The sequence below is a fragment of the Leucopleurus acutus genome (assembly GCF_964270905.1).
Source record: "Leucopleurus acutus genome assembly, chromosome: 10".
Lineage (NCBI taxonomy): Eukaryota > Metazoa > Chordata > Mammalia > Artiodactyla > Delphinidae > Leucopleurus > Leucopleurus acutus.
Genome location: NC_139153.1, coordinates 89,740,448 through 89,755,988, shown reverse-complemented (window position 1 = coordinate 89,755,988; position 15,541 = coordinate 89,740,448).

The window sequence follows — 15,541 nt, the reverse complement described above, 5'->3', positions numbered from 1 at the left end:
GACAGCACTTTGGGGTTTTACAGTGTGATTTTTCTTGAAATATTACTCACACTTTTCCCTTACCAGGAGTGAAGTTCCAATGACTGTAGTGAGTTTATATGTGTCATATATGCGTTTAATACGTATGCACACACCACACTCGTAATTCAGGTCCGGGATGTCTTGTGCTCGTTGGAGTTTTTTCCCAAGTATAATTAGAATCCAGTTTGCAAATCATTGTTTCAAGTTTTTACAAGTTTTTAAAAGACCACAGTTATGTTAACCACGCTCACAATTTCCACTTCAGCTATACTGAGCATTGACAAACCTGAAGTTTAATTTAAATACTTTATTCATACGAGATCTATTGATGCAGAATGTGCTTGTGGATTTTTTAAAGGTCCCAGCAACTTTTGAAGTTTATGTACTTTAATAGTGTTCTCTACTGAGATTCTTTCTCCTAATGTTTTTTTTTTCTTTGTTTTTTTCTTTTTGGCCACCCTGAGAAGGCAGTGAACTCATTCTGTGAGAACGCTTTCTGCTTGGTAGCTTTCAGAAGAGGGTTCCACGCTATAAACAAAAGCGCTGCTTTGCCTTACAGGCTCATATTTCCTTCACATACACATCCTCCTTACTGAGAGGCTCAATGAAGTCACTTAGCAGGCAGTGGGTTGACAGGCTCGGAGACGCAGGCTTCGGCCTCCATGGGTTATGGGGATAAGTCAAAGTAATTTCTTACTAATAATAATTTAAAGAGCTAAAGTTAGCGATTAATTTACCTTTTAAAAAATTAAATTATGAGCCCATGCTCAAGCCCACCCCCAGGATGGCCTCCCTGATTTTCATTCTTCGATGGGTTCACTGGAGCAGAAGAGGAAGGAATGTTGGATTTTATGACTCAAGGACATGCTCACACTGTAAAGTTAAATAAAAAATAGAATTCCGAACTCCATAGGAAGTCTTAGGCTTTTGTACAAATAAGTACCTATAAGAATATGAAAAACATTTTTAACTACAAAAAAACTAGAAATATAATAACATGTCAATAGGTACTGGGATTACAGATGCTTTATTCTTGAATTTTAAAATTTTCTGGAAGGAATATTTTTAACAAAGCAACAACCAGTGTCCAACCATTAGGGGGGTGTTTTTCAAAACTATGACACATTCATCCACAGAATACCACGCAGCCATTAAAAACAACTTTTAGGAAGTTTCTGCAATAACATGGAGAAATGTTCATGATATTTCTGAAAAGCCGGATCTGGGGGACAGAATTTCTCTGAAAGGCTGTATACAAAGAAGATAACAGTGGCTGCCTCTAGGGAAGAAACAGGAGCACTGAGGACAGACCTGGGAAGGAGAATTATTTTTCGCCGTATATTTTTTCACAATGATCAGATTGGCACAAAACGACGGTCTGGTAATACCAAGTCTGATGTGACTGTGGACCAAGAACTGTTATACCCTGCAGGGCTATGGGAAAATTCCTATAACTGGTTGGAGAACAATAACACATAGACAGGCAATAATCCATTTCCTAGGATTCCTGCAATTCCATTTCCCTGTATCTACCTTATCAGCCATGTATGCACGGAGAAATACAAAAGGATGTGCACTCCAGCTTGGTTTATTACCATGGAAACACTGAGGACGGCCTGAAGGTCTGGATGAGCTGAACTGTGTCCTCCCTAAATTCTTATATAAAGTTCTAACTCCAGTACCCCAGAATGTGACTGATTGTATTTGGAAACAGGGACTTGAAAGAGGTAATTAAGTTAAAATGTAGTTATTGTGGGTAGGCTCTAATCCAATGATTCTCATCCTTGTAAGAGGAGATTAGAACATAGATACGCACCAGAGAAGCCCATATGAAGATCGAGGGAGAAGACGGCCATCTGCCGGGGAGGGAGAGAGGCTTCAGAAGACACCAACGCTGCCAACACCTCGATCTCGAACTTCTGGCCTCCAGGCTGTGAGATAATAACTTTCTGTTGTTTAAGCCACCTAGTCTGTGGGCCTTTGTGATGGCAGCCCAAGCAGCTGAAGACAAAGTCCATTAGCAAGGGATGGATAAATGAAGCCTTGGTTATGCAGACAACAGAACCTTACAATTACTCCAAGTTATAAAAGATGAAGATCTCAGCAACACGGAGTCCAGTGAGTGGACACCCCCCAGGGACTGGGTTCCAGCAACACTGATCTTACCGCACCTGAACCCCAGTGGCCGGAAGAGCTTGGTCCAGCACCCCATGCAAGGGGAAACTTGGATGTGCAAGGACAAGGGACCGTGGAGCCTTTGGTCATGATTAGGGCCATTTGTAGGGCTGGTCTCTAAACACAGGGGCCAGGGCTGCAACTCCAACCTGCCTCCCCAAGCTGCCCCCTCACCCCAGGGAAACAATACTGCCAGAGGGAGTAGAATCTATTCCTTCCTTCATTTGTTCAACTAACAGTTGGCTCCAGTCCCCATGTGAGTCAGTGCCTTGATAGGTATGAAGGTATAAAGATAAACACAACTCGTAGTGGTCAGGCAGCTGGCAGTCTGGTTGGGGAGAGACAAATGAAATCACATCACTTGGGACACAAGGTGGTGCTGGGCATCTCGGAGCAGAATCCAGAGGCCAGTGGAGGAAGCTGGCACAGTGAAAGCAGCATCTTATACGCTCTGTTTGCTCTGCTAGAAAGGCGTGTCTCTCCTGCTTTGGGAAGTGCCCGCTCAGAAAAGGCAGGTCTTCAGGCAGTGACAATAAAAGGTACAAAGGCACGGAGTCACCAATGCCCCAGGCTGCCAGGACGGGGCTCTAAGTGGGGCAGAAACCAGGCTGGTTCGGGTCAGAAGGGAAGGGGTGGGTTTTCTGCGGTTGACAGCAGGAGGCAACAGAAGGTTTTATGAAGAGGACGCAGGCCTGATGGGCCGTCCAGGAAGGTTCTCTGGCAGCAGCTTGGAGAAGGACGGAACGGAGAAAGGGGCTGGTGACCAGGCAGGAAACTTGTCCCAGCTTCTGAGGCTTTTCTGCGCCAGTGAACACAGAGAGGGTTGCACCCCGGGACTGCAGCTGGAAATGCTGAAACGTTGTTTTGCCTGTGAAACACAAGACAATGGACAGAAAGAAGGCCCGGAATGAATGGACGATTGTTGCTGGTAACTGCTTAGACCGTGTATATTTGTATGTCAAAAGTGCTTATTCCGGATGAATTTGTTTGGAGAACAAAAGAGGCCACTTGGTCCTTAGGGCTATGTGGATCCAGAAAGGCAGAGAAAAAGGCGCTGTACAGTCCAGAAAAGTGCTCCCCACCTGCCTCCACTGGCTGGATCACCCGTTCTGGAAAAACCACGAGGCGGCCTAGCAGCTGACATTATGCCACGACACGTGGGGGCCAACTGGTCCCCAGGGCATGCAGATGTCCAGGTCCGAGGAAGCACACCCAGGGCTCACCTGCACTACCGCAGGCCTTACAGGAGCGTGCTCGTCCAAAGGCTTCTCGTAGAAAACTTCAGGGGGCTCCTCTTAGCCCCATCTGTCCCGTGAAGTTCAGGCCGCTGGGTGTCCGCCAGAAGCATACGTACCTGTGGGACGTACAGACTCTGCTGGAACGAGAGAATTAGCTTCTACCCTCAGCTCTGCTACAGAAGAGCGATGTGGTGCCTTGGCAAGTCATGAAACTCCCTGGGAGTTACCTCAGATGTAATAATCATAATACCAAGCCAGGAGCTCCCAACCAGGAGTGAGATAAGAGTACTGCTTCCTGGGCATAACTAACTAAACCAGAATATCTGCGGAGCGGGACCCTGGACTCTGTAACCGAGTATCTGTCTAGTCCCTGAATATCTCCCAAGTCTCTCGCTTTCTAAGACACTTGAATGTCTAAGTACAGGGATGAGAGGGAGCATAGCGCCCTCCACCCTATGGCCAATATTTTGATCAGTCATTTGGGGGATTCCATAGGAGGCTTGGATCACTCCTGGGATTATCTCGCTCCCATCTCTAGTGGCGGCTGCATTTTTCTCTCTTAGTCTGTCCTCTTCTCTCCCCCCAGTGCCAGCCCAAACTGGAGCCAAGGTCCATCCCCACCTTCTTTGAGATGGAAGGTATCTCTAGCTATGGCAGTAAGAGGAAACTTCCAGAACAGCCCAGCAATTCTACCCCTTCCTATTCTTAAAAGTCACCCTGACCTCTGGGAATTCCCTTCTCAGGTCCCCAAATTCTGCAGCCTCGTTCTTCTCCCAAGTAGGTACGGCGAATTCCCCCAAAGTTCTGTTCATTTTTCCGGCAAAGCAGTTTGCTCCCACAAAATACATCAGGTCCCAAACGTCTAGGCCAACCTGTGCATATTTCAAATTGGCCTGAGCATCATTTTAAACAAAAGGTCTTATGGCAGCACAAGCACTGACTGAAGCTTCAACATGCCTTCTCTTGACCAGAGTCGAATGATTTGGTGTGGTTACACCCCACCAGTTTGCTCTTTCCCTCCAACCCACAGAAGGTAAGAGCAGAGGAAGGTTTCCATTACCTTCCATGGATAGGATTTCTGCTCCTCCCCTTAGATGGCAGTCAGCGTTTTGTCCACAGCAAATCTATCCCTCCTGCCCCTACCCCCTGCCTATTTAACAAGCTCCCCAAGGGACAGGGTCAGCCCACCTGCATTTGGAAACCACTGGACCAGGTGACTTATAGAGTTACTTTCAGCTTTAAAATGCTTTGTGAAAGGGCTTCTGCCCCAAGAGGCAAGATGGACTTCAGACTTAGCCGGACCAGGATCCAAGCCACAGCTCTAACAAGCTGGGTGACCTTGGGCAACTTACTTAGTCTCTGAGCCCTGGCTTCCACATTTGCAGAAAGAGGATATTAATAGCAAGTTCCCAGACTATATTAAGTAATGTATGTGAAAGGAATTGCCAGTAACTGCTAGTTTTCTTCCTCTCAGCATGTGGGAGGTAGCCTTACATAAATTTATCTATTTTTTTGCTCTTTTTAATTGAAGTATACTTGATTTATAATGTGTTAATTTCTGCTGTACAGCAAAGTGATTCATATATATGTATACACACACATATACATTCTTTTTTAATATTCTTTTCCATTATGGTTTATCATGGGATACTGAATATAGTCCTCTGTGACATACAGTAGGACCTTGTTGTTTATCCATTCTACGTATAAAAGCTTACATCTGCTCACCCCAACCTCCCACTCCATCCCTCCCCTAACCCCCTCCCCTTGGCAACCACAAGTCTGTTCTCTATGTCTGTGAGTCTCTTTCTGTTTCATAGATAGGTTCATTTGTGTCATATTTTAGATTCCACATATAAGTGATATCATATGGTATTTGTCTCTTTCTGACTTCACTTAGTATGATAATCTCTAGTTGTATCCATGTTACTGCAAATGGCATTATTTCATTCTTTTTTATGGCTGAGTAGTATTCCACTGTATATATGTACCACATCTTCCTTATCCATTCATCTGTCAATGGACATTTAGGTTGTTTCCATGTCTTGGCTATTGTGCATAGTGCTGCTATGAATATAGGATGCATGTATCTTTTTGAATTAGAGTTTTGTCTGGATATATGCCCATAAGTAGGATTGCTGGATCATATGGTAATTCTATTTTTAGTTTTCTGAGGAACCTCCACACTGTTTTCCATAGTGACTCTACTAACTTACATTCCCACCAACAGTGTAGTAGGGTTCCCTTTTCTCCACATCCTCTCCAGCATTTGCTATTTGTAGAGTTCTTAATCATGACCATTCTGACCGGTGTGAGGTGGTACCTCATTGTTGCTTTGATTTGCATTTCTCTAATAATTAGTGATGTTGAGCATCTTTTCAGGTGCCTATTAGCCATTTGTATTTCTTCTTTGGAGAAATGTCTATTTAGGTCTTCTGTCCATTTTTTGATTGGGTCGTTTGTTTTTTTGTTGTTGTTGAGTTGTATGAGCTGTTTGTGTATTTTGGAAATTAAGCCCTTGTCAGTTACATCAACTGCAAATATTTTCTCCCATTCTGTAGGTTGTCTTTTTATTTTGTTTATGGTTTCCTTTGCTATGAAAAAGCTTGTAAGCTTGATTAGGTCCCATTTGTTTATTTTTGTTTCTATTGCCTTTGGAGACTGACCTACGAAAACATTGGTATGATTTATGTCAGAGAATGTTTTGCCTATGATCTCTTCTAGGAGTTTTATGGTATCATGTCTTATGTTTAAGTCTTTAAGCCATTTTGCGTTTATTTTTGTGTCTGGTGAAAGGGTGTGTTCTAACTTCACTGATTTACATGTGGCTGTCCAACTTTTCCAACACTGCTTGCTGAAGAGACTTTTTCCCATCATATAGGATTGCCTCATTTGTCAAAGAGTAACTGACCATAAGGGTATGGGTTTATTTCTGGACTCTCTATTCTGTTCCATTGATCCATATGTCTGTTTTTGTGCCAATACCATGCTGTTTTGATTACTATAGCTTTGTAGTATTGTCTAAAGTCTGGGAGGGTTATGCCTCCTGCTTTATTCTTTCTCTTCAGGATTGCTTTGGTGATTCTGTGTCTTTTATAGTTCCACATAAATTTTAGGATTATTTGTTCTAGTTCTGTGAAAAATGTCATGGGTAATTTGATAGGGATTGCATTAAATCTGTATATTGCTTTGGGTAGTATGGCCATTTTAACAATACTAATTCTTCCAATCCAAGAGCATGGGATTTCTTCCCATTTCTTTGAATCATCTTCAGTTTCCTTTATTGTTTTACAGTTTTCAGCATATAAGTCTTTCACCTCCTTTGTCAGGTTTATTTCTAAGTATTTTATTTTTGGGGGTGTGATTTTAAAAGGTTTTGGGTTTTTTTTTTTTTTACATTTCCTTTCTGATATTTCATTGTTAGTGTAAAGAAATGCAACTGATTTCTGTATGTTAATCTTGTATCCTGCTTCCTTGCTGAATTTGTTTCAGTTCTAGTAGTTTTTGTGTGGAGTCTTTAGGGTTTTCTATATATAGTATCATGTCATCTGCATATAATGACAATTTTACCTCTTCCCTTCCAATTTGGATACCTTTTCTTTCTTTTTCTGATTGCTGTGGCTAGGACTTCCAATACTATGTTGAATAGAAGAGGTTTGAGTGGGCATCTTTGTCCTGTTCCAGATTTTAGCAGAAAGACTTTCAGCTTTTCACCATGAGTATTATATTGGCTGTGGGTTTGTCATAAATAGCTCATGTTATGTTGAGATATGTTCCCTCTATACCCAGTTTGGTAAGAATTTCTATCATGAGTGGATGTTGAATTTTGTCAAATGCTTTTTCTTCAACTATTGAGATGATCATGTGGTTTTTGTCTATGGTGTATCACGTTGATTGATTTGCATATGTTGAACCATCCTTGTGAACATGGGATGAATTCCACTTGGTTGTGACATATGACCTTTTTTATGTGTTATTGGATTCAGTTTGCTAATATTTTGCTGAGAATTTTTGCATCTATATTCATCAAAGATATTGGCATGTAATTTTCATTTTTGGTGGTGTCTTTGTCTGGTTGTGGTATTAGGTTGATGGTGGTTTCATAGAATGTCTTTGGGAGTGTTCCCTCCTCTTCAGTTTTTTGGAAGAGTTTGGGAAGGATCAATATAAGTTCTTCATGTGTTTGGTATAATTCTTCTGTGAAGCCATCTGGTCCTCGACTTTGGTCTGTAGAGAGTTTTTAAATTACAGATTCTATTTCACTCCTAGTGATTGGTCTGTTCAAATTATCTATTTCTTCTTGATTCAATTTTGGTGAACTCTATGTTTCTAGAAACTTCTCCATTTCTTCTAGGTTGTTGAATATGTTGGAATATAATTGTTCATAGTATTCCCTTATGATTTTTTGTATTTCTGCAGTATCAGTTGTTATGTCTCCTTTTTCATTTCTTATTTTGTTTATTTGGGTTCTCTCCATTTCTTGGTGAGCCTGGCTAGAGGTTTGTCAATCTTGTTTACCCTTTCAAAGAACCAGCTCTTGGTTTTATTGATTTTTCTCTATTGCTTTTTTAATCTCTATTTTATTTACTTCCTCTCTACTCTTTATTATTTCCTTCCTTCTGCTGACTTTAGGTTTTGTTTGTTCTTCTTTTTCTAATTCTCTTAGGTGGTAAGTTAGGTTGTTTATTTGAGATTTTTGTTCTTTGAGGAAGGCCTGTATTGCTATGAACTTCCCTCTAAGAACCGCTTTTGCTGCATCCTATAGATTTTGTATGGTTGTGTTTTCATTGTCATTTGTCTCAAGGTACTTTTTAATTTCCTCTTTGATTTCATTGTTGACCGTTAGTTTTTAGTAGCATGTTGTTTAGTCTCCATGTAATCATTTTTTTCTCATTTCATTTTCTGTGGTTGATTTCTAGTTTCATGCCGTTGTGGTCTGAAAAGATGCTTGAGATAATTTCTGTACTCATATTTGTTGAGGCTTGTTTTGTGCCCTAGTATGTGCTCAATCCTAGAGAATGTTCCATGTGCATTTGAAAAGAATGTGTATTCTGGTTTGGGGTTTTTTTTTTTTGGATGTCGTGTCCTGAAAATATCAAGTCTAACTGTTCTATTGTATCATTTAGGATCTCTGTTGCTTTATTGAATTTCTGTCTAGAAGATCTGTCCATTGATGTGAGTGGGGTGTTAAAGTCTCCTACTGTTATGGTATTCCTATCAATTTCTCCCTTTATGTCTGTTAGTATTTGTTTTATATATTTGGGTGCTTCTATATTAGGTGTATATATGCTGTATATATATGAGAGTAAAATCCTTGTATTGATCCTTTTATCATTATGTACAGTAAGTCCCCTACATACAAATGAGTTCCATTCCAACAGCATGTTCATAAGTCCAATTTGTTCATAAGTCCAACGAAGTTAGCCTAGGTAACCAACTAACCCAGTTGGCTATATAGTACTGTACTGTAATAGGTGTATAATACTTTTCACACAAATAATACATAAAAAACAAACACAAAAAATAAAGAGAACATTTTTAATATTACAGTACAGTACCTTGAAAAGTACAGTAGTACCAGCTACATCACCACTGCTTTTACACTTGCTTCTGGACATCCTGGGCTTGAAATAAAGATACTGTACTACTGTACTCTATACAGTACTGTACAATAAAGTACACAAAGGCACAACCACTTGTAGAGGATGCACACATGTGACAATGTACACCAGACACATGAACAAACTTATGTGATTGGACATGTGAACGCATGTTCGCATCTTTCAAATTTCATAACTTAGAGGTTTGTATGTAGGGGACTTACTATAGTGTCCTTTTTTATCTTTCTTTATAACCTTTGTTTTAAAGTCTATTTTGTCTGATATGAGTATTGCGGCCCCCGCTTTCTTGTCATTTCTGTTTGCATGAAATGTGTTTTTCCACCCCCTCACTTTCAATCTACGTGTGTCCTTTACCCTAAAGTGAGACTTGTATAGGCAGCATATTGTGGGCTCTTTTTTTTTTTTTAATCCAATCTGCCACCCTGTGTCTTTAGATTGGAACATTTAGTCCATTGGCATTTAAGGTAATTATTGATAGATATGTATTTATTGCCATTTTAAACCTTATTTCCCATTGATGTTATGTTTCTTCTGTGTCCCTTTCTGTTCTTCCTTTTGTGGTTTGATGATTTCCTTTTGTATTATACTTATGTTCTCTTCTTTTTGTTTTTTGTGAATCTATTGTATGTTTTTGACTTGTGTTTACCCTGTTTTTCAAGTATTATTAACTGCTTCCTATATCTAGTTGCCTTAGACCGGTAGTCATATAGGCTCAAACACCTTCTAGGAAATGAAAAAAACCCTACATTTTCTCATTTTCTTACTCTCCTCCCCCACATTTTATGATTCTGATGTCCTCTTTTACATCTTCACGTTCATCCTTTTGCTGTTCACTGTGGTTATCTTCACTTTCACAGAAATTTTTTGATTTTTTTTTTGTTTTTTGATTTGTGTACTGGCTTATTTGGGTGATTTGCTTCCCAATTGTGATTTTCTCTTTCCTATAGATTCTTACTACTTTTCTATTTAGAGAATAGAAATATTTCTTTTAGGATTAGTATTGCTGTATTCTTTTAGTTTTTGCTTGTCTGAGAAATTCTTTCTCTCTTTCTATTCTAAATGATAGTCTTGCTGGGTAGAGTATCCTAGGTTGCAGATTTTTCCCTTTCAGGACTTTGAATATATCTTGCCACTCCATTTCTGGCTTGCAACATTTCTGTAGAGAAATCAGCTGATAGCCTTATAGGGGTTCCCTTGTAATTAACCCTTTGTTTTTCTCTTGCTGCCTTTAGAATCCTCTCTTTATCTTTAACTTTTGTCATTTTTATTATAATATGCCTTGGTGTAGGTCTGTTTTGGGTTTATCTTGTTTGGGAGTGTCCCTGTGTAGCTTTAATATTTTTGGTGTGAGGGCTGTTTTTAGTGTGGATGTGTGTGGCTATCTCTGTGCTTCCTGTACCTGGATATGTTTCCTTGTCTAAGTTTGGGAAGTTTTCAGCCATAATTTCTTCAAATACATTTTCATTCCCCTTTCCTCCTTCTTCCCCTTCTGGAATCCTTATTATGCATAGATTAGCACATTCTATACTATCCCATAGGTCTCATATTGCTTTCATTTAAGAAATTTTTTATTTTATATTGGAGTATCATTGATTAACAATGGTGTGTTAGTTTTTAGGTGTACAGCAAAATGATTCAGTTATACATATACAAGTATCTATTCTTTTTCAAATTCTTTTCTCATATAGGTTATTACAGAATATTGAATAGAGTTCCCTGTGCTATATGATAGGTCCTTGTTGGTTATCTGTTTTAAATATAACAGTGTGTCTGTGTCAATCCCAAACTCCCAATCTATCCCTCCACTTCCCCTCCCTCTCCCCCCAGTAATAATAAGTTTGTTCTCTAAATCTGTGAGTCTGTTTCTATCTTGTAAATAAGTTCATTTGTATCATTTTTTTTTCATTTTTTGTCATTTGGCCTTCTGTCTGCTGTCCTGATTGGGTACTTTCCATCATTCTATCTTCCAGGTCATTTACTCATTCTGCTATTCATTGCCTTTAGCTCAGCTTTTGTCTCAGCAAATGAGTTTCCTAATTTTTCTTGGTTCTTCTTTATAGTCTCTAGTTCCTTTTTACAGTACTCTGCATTTCTGTCAATAGCCTTTCTTAATTGCTTCAGTATCTTCATTATCTCCTTTATGAAATCAGTGTCTATTAGACTTAAGAGGTCTGTTTCACTGTTTGGTCTTTCAAGGGAATTCTCTTGGTCTTTTAACTGGAAGTGGTTCCTCTGCTTCTTCATTTTACTTATATTTCTCTTATTTTGGGGGTTTAAGAGAAACAATTATCTACTATGGTCTTAGAGGGTTATATATATGTGGGAGTGTCCCTGTGTAGCTTTAATATTTTTGGTGTGAGGGCTGTTTTTAGTGTGGATGTCTGTCGCCCCTTTCCTCGGTGTGTGCTGACCATTACGCCCTTGATAGGGACTGTGCAGATGAGGTGATTGGTGCTCTGTCCTGGGGTTTTCGGTGGCATCAGCAGCTCACGTGTACCCCCAGAGCACATGATGGAAATGGTGACAGTTCAAGACCTCTCCTGGAGTCCAGCGGCAGCGGCTTGCAACCACTGCTGTAGCCCAGGGGTGGGGGTGGGATGGTGGCTTGCGATTGTTCCTGGAGCTTGTAGCCTTATGTAAGTTTAGGTAGTTAGACAAAGCTCAGGTGGGCTGGGCCTTCTCTCAGCAAATGCCCTTCCTCTTGGGCCTCATCACATCATTCACTGAGCCTGGAACCTTCACTAAAGATCCTTCCAGGAGGGGACTAGCCACCCCACTATCTCTGGGCAACTGTGAAAGCACAGCCTGCTCCTTTGGATGGCCACTGCATTAACTGGTACTGATTTGATGCAAAGGCAGCATCCAATTTCAGGATAAGGGCAGGCTTAACTTCACCCGGACAAGAAGCTGGTGAGTGGTGATGGTGCTGTGCTGGGTAGCCTTCAGGCACTGTGAGATGAGGTAGCTCCAAACTTACAGGAAAACAAGGATACAGCGACCAATCACTCTGTCATTCTGCATGCTGGGATTCCCCCAGGTATTCCTGCAGCACATGCTCTGGATCTTGTCTTTCTGGTCACATTGTGAGCTCTTCAAGGGCAGAGAATGGGTCTTCAGCATCTTTACCTGCAGTGCCTAACAGAATGCCAGACCCATTCCAGACCCAACAAAATTTGATAAATATGAAAATGCATTAATTAATGGATGGGCAGATCAGGGGGTTTCAGACTATGTAAACTGCCTGCCTGAGTGGCTATTTCACATAATGTGCTTTCAGAATTCCCTGAAGACACATGCCTTCATTTCAAAAACTAATTCTGAAAAGCAGAAAAGATGTTCCCCAGCACAAAACTGACTCCATCAAAACTGTCAAACCCAACAACGCATTAAACATGCTTCAATTCCTCATTCATTCAGTGAACACTTACTGACTCTTCATTACATGTCAAGCACTATGCCAAGTGCTGGAGACAAGAAGAGATAAGATGTGGTCTCTCGCGAGGCTGGGCATCGATCACTTCTTTTTAAACTTCCTGTTGTGGTTGTGATGTGCAGCCAGGGTGGAGAAGGGCTGGCCAGAAGGACCCTCTGCTCACCGCCCTCAGCCTGCAGAGTACAGAGGGCACACCCACCCCATTCTGGGACCACCCACCAACTCCTCTTTTTTCCTCCCGATTTCTGCCTTTTTCTCTCTCAGCCTGTCAAAATCTCAGACTGAAGCACTTACTGATTTTTTGCAACTACTGAATAATGTTCCTCTTCTTTATGGTAACCTTAAAACTAAAATAGAAATGTTTTTAATTGAATGAAATATTCTTTAAAGTCTATAGTGCTTTATAATTTTCAGAAGTTTCATATACATGATTTCATATAATCCCATAATAACCCCTTTTTTCTCCTACCCTTGTGTTGCCCCTCCCTTCCCTCTCCCTACTGGTAACCACTAGTTTGTTCTCTATATCTGTGAGTTTACTTCTTTTGTTTTATTCACTAGTTTGTTGTATTTTTTAGGTTCCACATATAAATGATGTCATACAGTACTTGTCTTTCTCTGTCTTATTTCACTGAGCATACATAATGCCCTCTAAGTCACTCCATGTTGCTGCAAATGGAAAAATTTCATTCTTTTTTATGGCTGAGTAGTATTCCAGTATGTGTGTGTACATATATATGTATATATGTTTGTGTGTGTATCTTCTTTACCCATTCATCTGTTCATGGACATTTAGGTTGCTTCCATACATTGGCAATTGTAAATAATGCTGCTGTGAACACCGGGGTGCTTGTTTCTTTTTGAATTAGTGTTTTGGGGTTTTTTGGATATATATCCAGGAGTGGAATTGTTGGGTCATATGGTAGTTCTACTTTTCGTTTTTTGAGAAACCTCCATACTGTTTTCCACAGTGACTGTACCAAATCTCACTCCTACCAACAGTGTACAAGGGCTCCCTTTTCTTCACCTTCTTGCCAACATTTGTTACTTGTGTTCTTTTTTTTAATTAATTTTTATTGGAGTATAGTCACTTTACAATGTTGTTGGTTTCTGCTGTGCAGCAAAATGAATCAGTTATATGTATCCATACATCCACTCTTTTTTAGATTTCCTTCCCATTTAGGTCACCACAGAGCACTGAGGTCACCACAGAGCACTGAGTAGAGTTCCCTGTGCTATACAGTAGGTTCTCATTAGTTATCTCTTTTATACATAGTAGTGTATATATGTCAATCCCAATCTCCTAACTCATCCAACCCTCTCCTTCCCCCCTTGATAACTGTAAGTTTGTTCTCTCCATCTGTGACTCTATTTCTCCTTTACAAATAAGTTCATCTGTACCATTTTTCTAGATTCCACATATTTGTTTTCCTCTTTCTGACTTACTTCACTCTCTATGACAATCTCTAGGTCCATCCACGTCTCTGCAAATGGCACTATTTTGTTCCTTTTTATGGCTGAGTAATATTCCATTGGACATATATACCACATCTTCTTTATTCCTCTGTCAGTGGACATTTAGGCTGCTTCCATGTCCTGACTATTGTAAATAGTGCTGTAGTGAACATCAGGGTGCATGCATCCTTTAGAATTCTGGTTTTCTCCAGATATATGCCTAGGAGTGGAATTGCTGGGTCATGTGATAGCTCTAGTTTTAGTTTTTTAAGAACCTCCATACCGTTCTCCATAATAGCTGTACCAATTTACATTCCCACCAAAAGTGTAGGAGGGTTCCCTTTTCTCCATACCCTCTCCAGCATTTACTGTTTGTAGACTTTTTGATGATGGCCAACTTGACCAGTATGAGGTGATACCTCATTGTAGTTTTGATTTGCATTTCTCTAATAATTAGTGATGTTGAGGAGCTTTTCATGTGTTTGTTGGCAATCTGTATGTCTTCTTTGGAGAAATGTCTATTTAGGTCTTCTGCCCATATTTTGATTGGGTTGTTTGTTTTTTTTTTTGATATTGAGCTGCATGAGCTGTTTGTATATTTTGGAAACTATTCCCTTGTCAGTTGCTTCGTTTGCAAATATTTTCTCCCATTCTGAGGGTTGTCTTTTTGTTTTGTTTACGGTTTCCTTTGCTGTGCAAAAGCTTTTAATTAGGTCCTGTTTATTTATTTTTGTTTTTATTTTCATTACTGTAGGCAGTGGATTGAAAAAGATCTTACTGTGATTTATGTCAAAGAGTGTTCTTCCTATATTTTCCTCTAAGTGTTTTATAGTATCCAGCCTTACATTTAGGTCTTTAATCCATTTTGAGTTTATTTTCACGTATGGTGGTAGGGAATGTTCTAATTTCATTCTTTTACATGTAGTTGTCCAGTTTTCCCAGCACCACTTATTGAAGAGACGATCTTTTCTCCATTGTATATTCTCACCGACTTTGTCATAGATTAGGTGACCATAGGCGCATGGGTTTATCTCTGGGCTTTCTATCCTTGTGTTCTTTTTGATGATAGCCATTCTGACTGGTGTGAGGTGAGATCTCATTGTCGTTTTGATTCACATTTCCATGATGATTAGTGATGTTGAACTAGAATAGAATATTTTAAATCTGGCCTTTTCAAAAACAAAACCTAAAAAGTGTTTCTTTTAAACTGCAAGCTCATCGACCCGAAACATATTTATTAAATGCATATTATGTTTAGGACAACTAGGAACTCTAAGGCAATAGGAACAGTCCCAATCTTCTGTTTAAACTTTTGTCCTAAATTGAAATTTTTTCTATGGTTAAATGTTCTCAGGGGGAAAAAGGTACTAATTGCTCTTGGAGTTGTTGTCCTTTTAGTACTGAATAAGGCCTCATAATATGAAAAGGGTGTCCCAGGACCTAGCACTGTCTGAAATAGAGAATCTATAAGCCCAGGTTCCACAGGCTTGACTTCCATTCCATAATGAGTAATTGATTCTGAGTGGTCTCTTAAGGGACCAGTGGTCCTTGTTTGCCCAGGACTGAGAGGTTGGCAGAGTCTCTGCAAAGCAGGACTG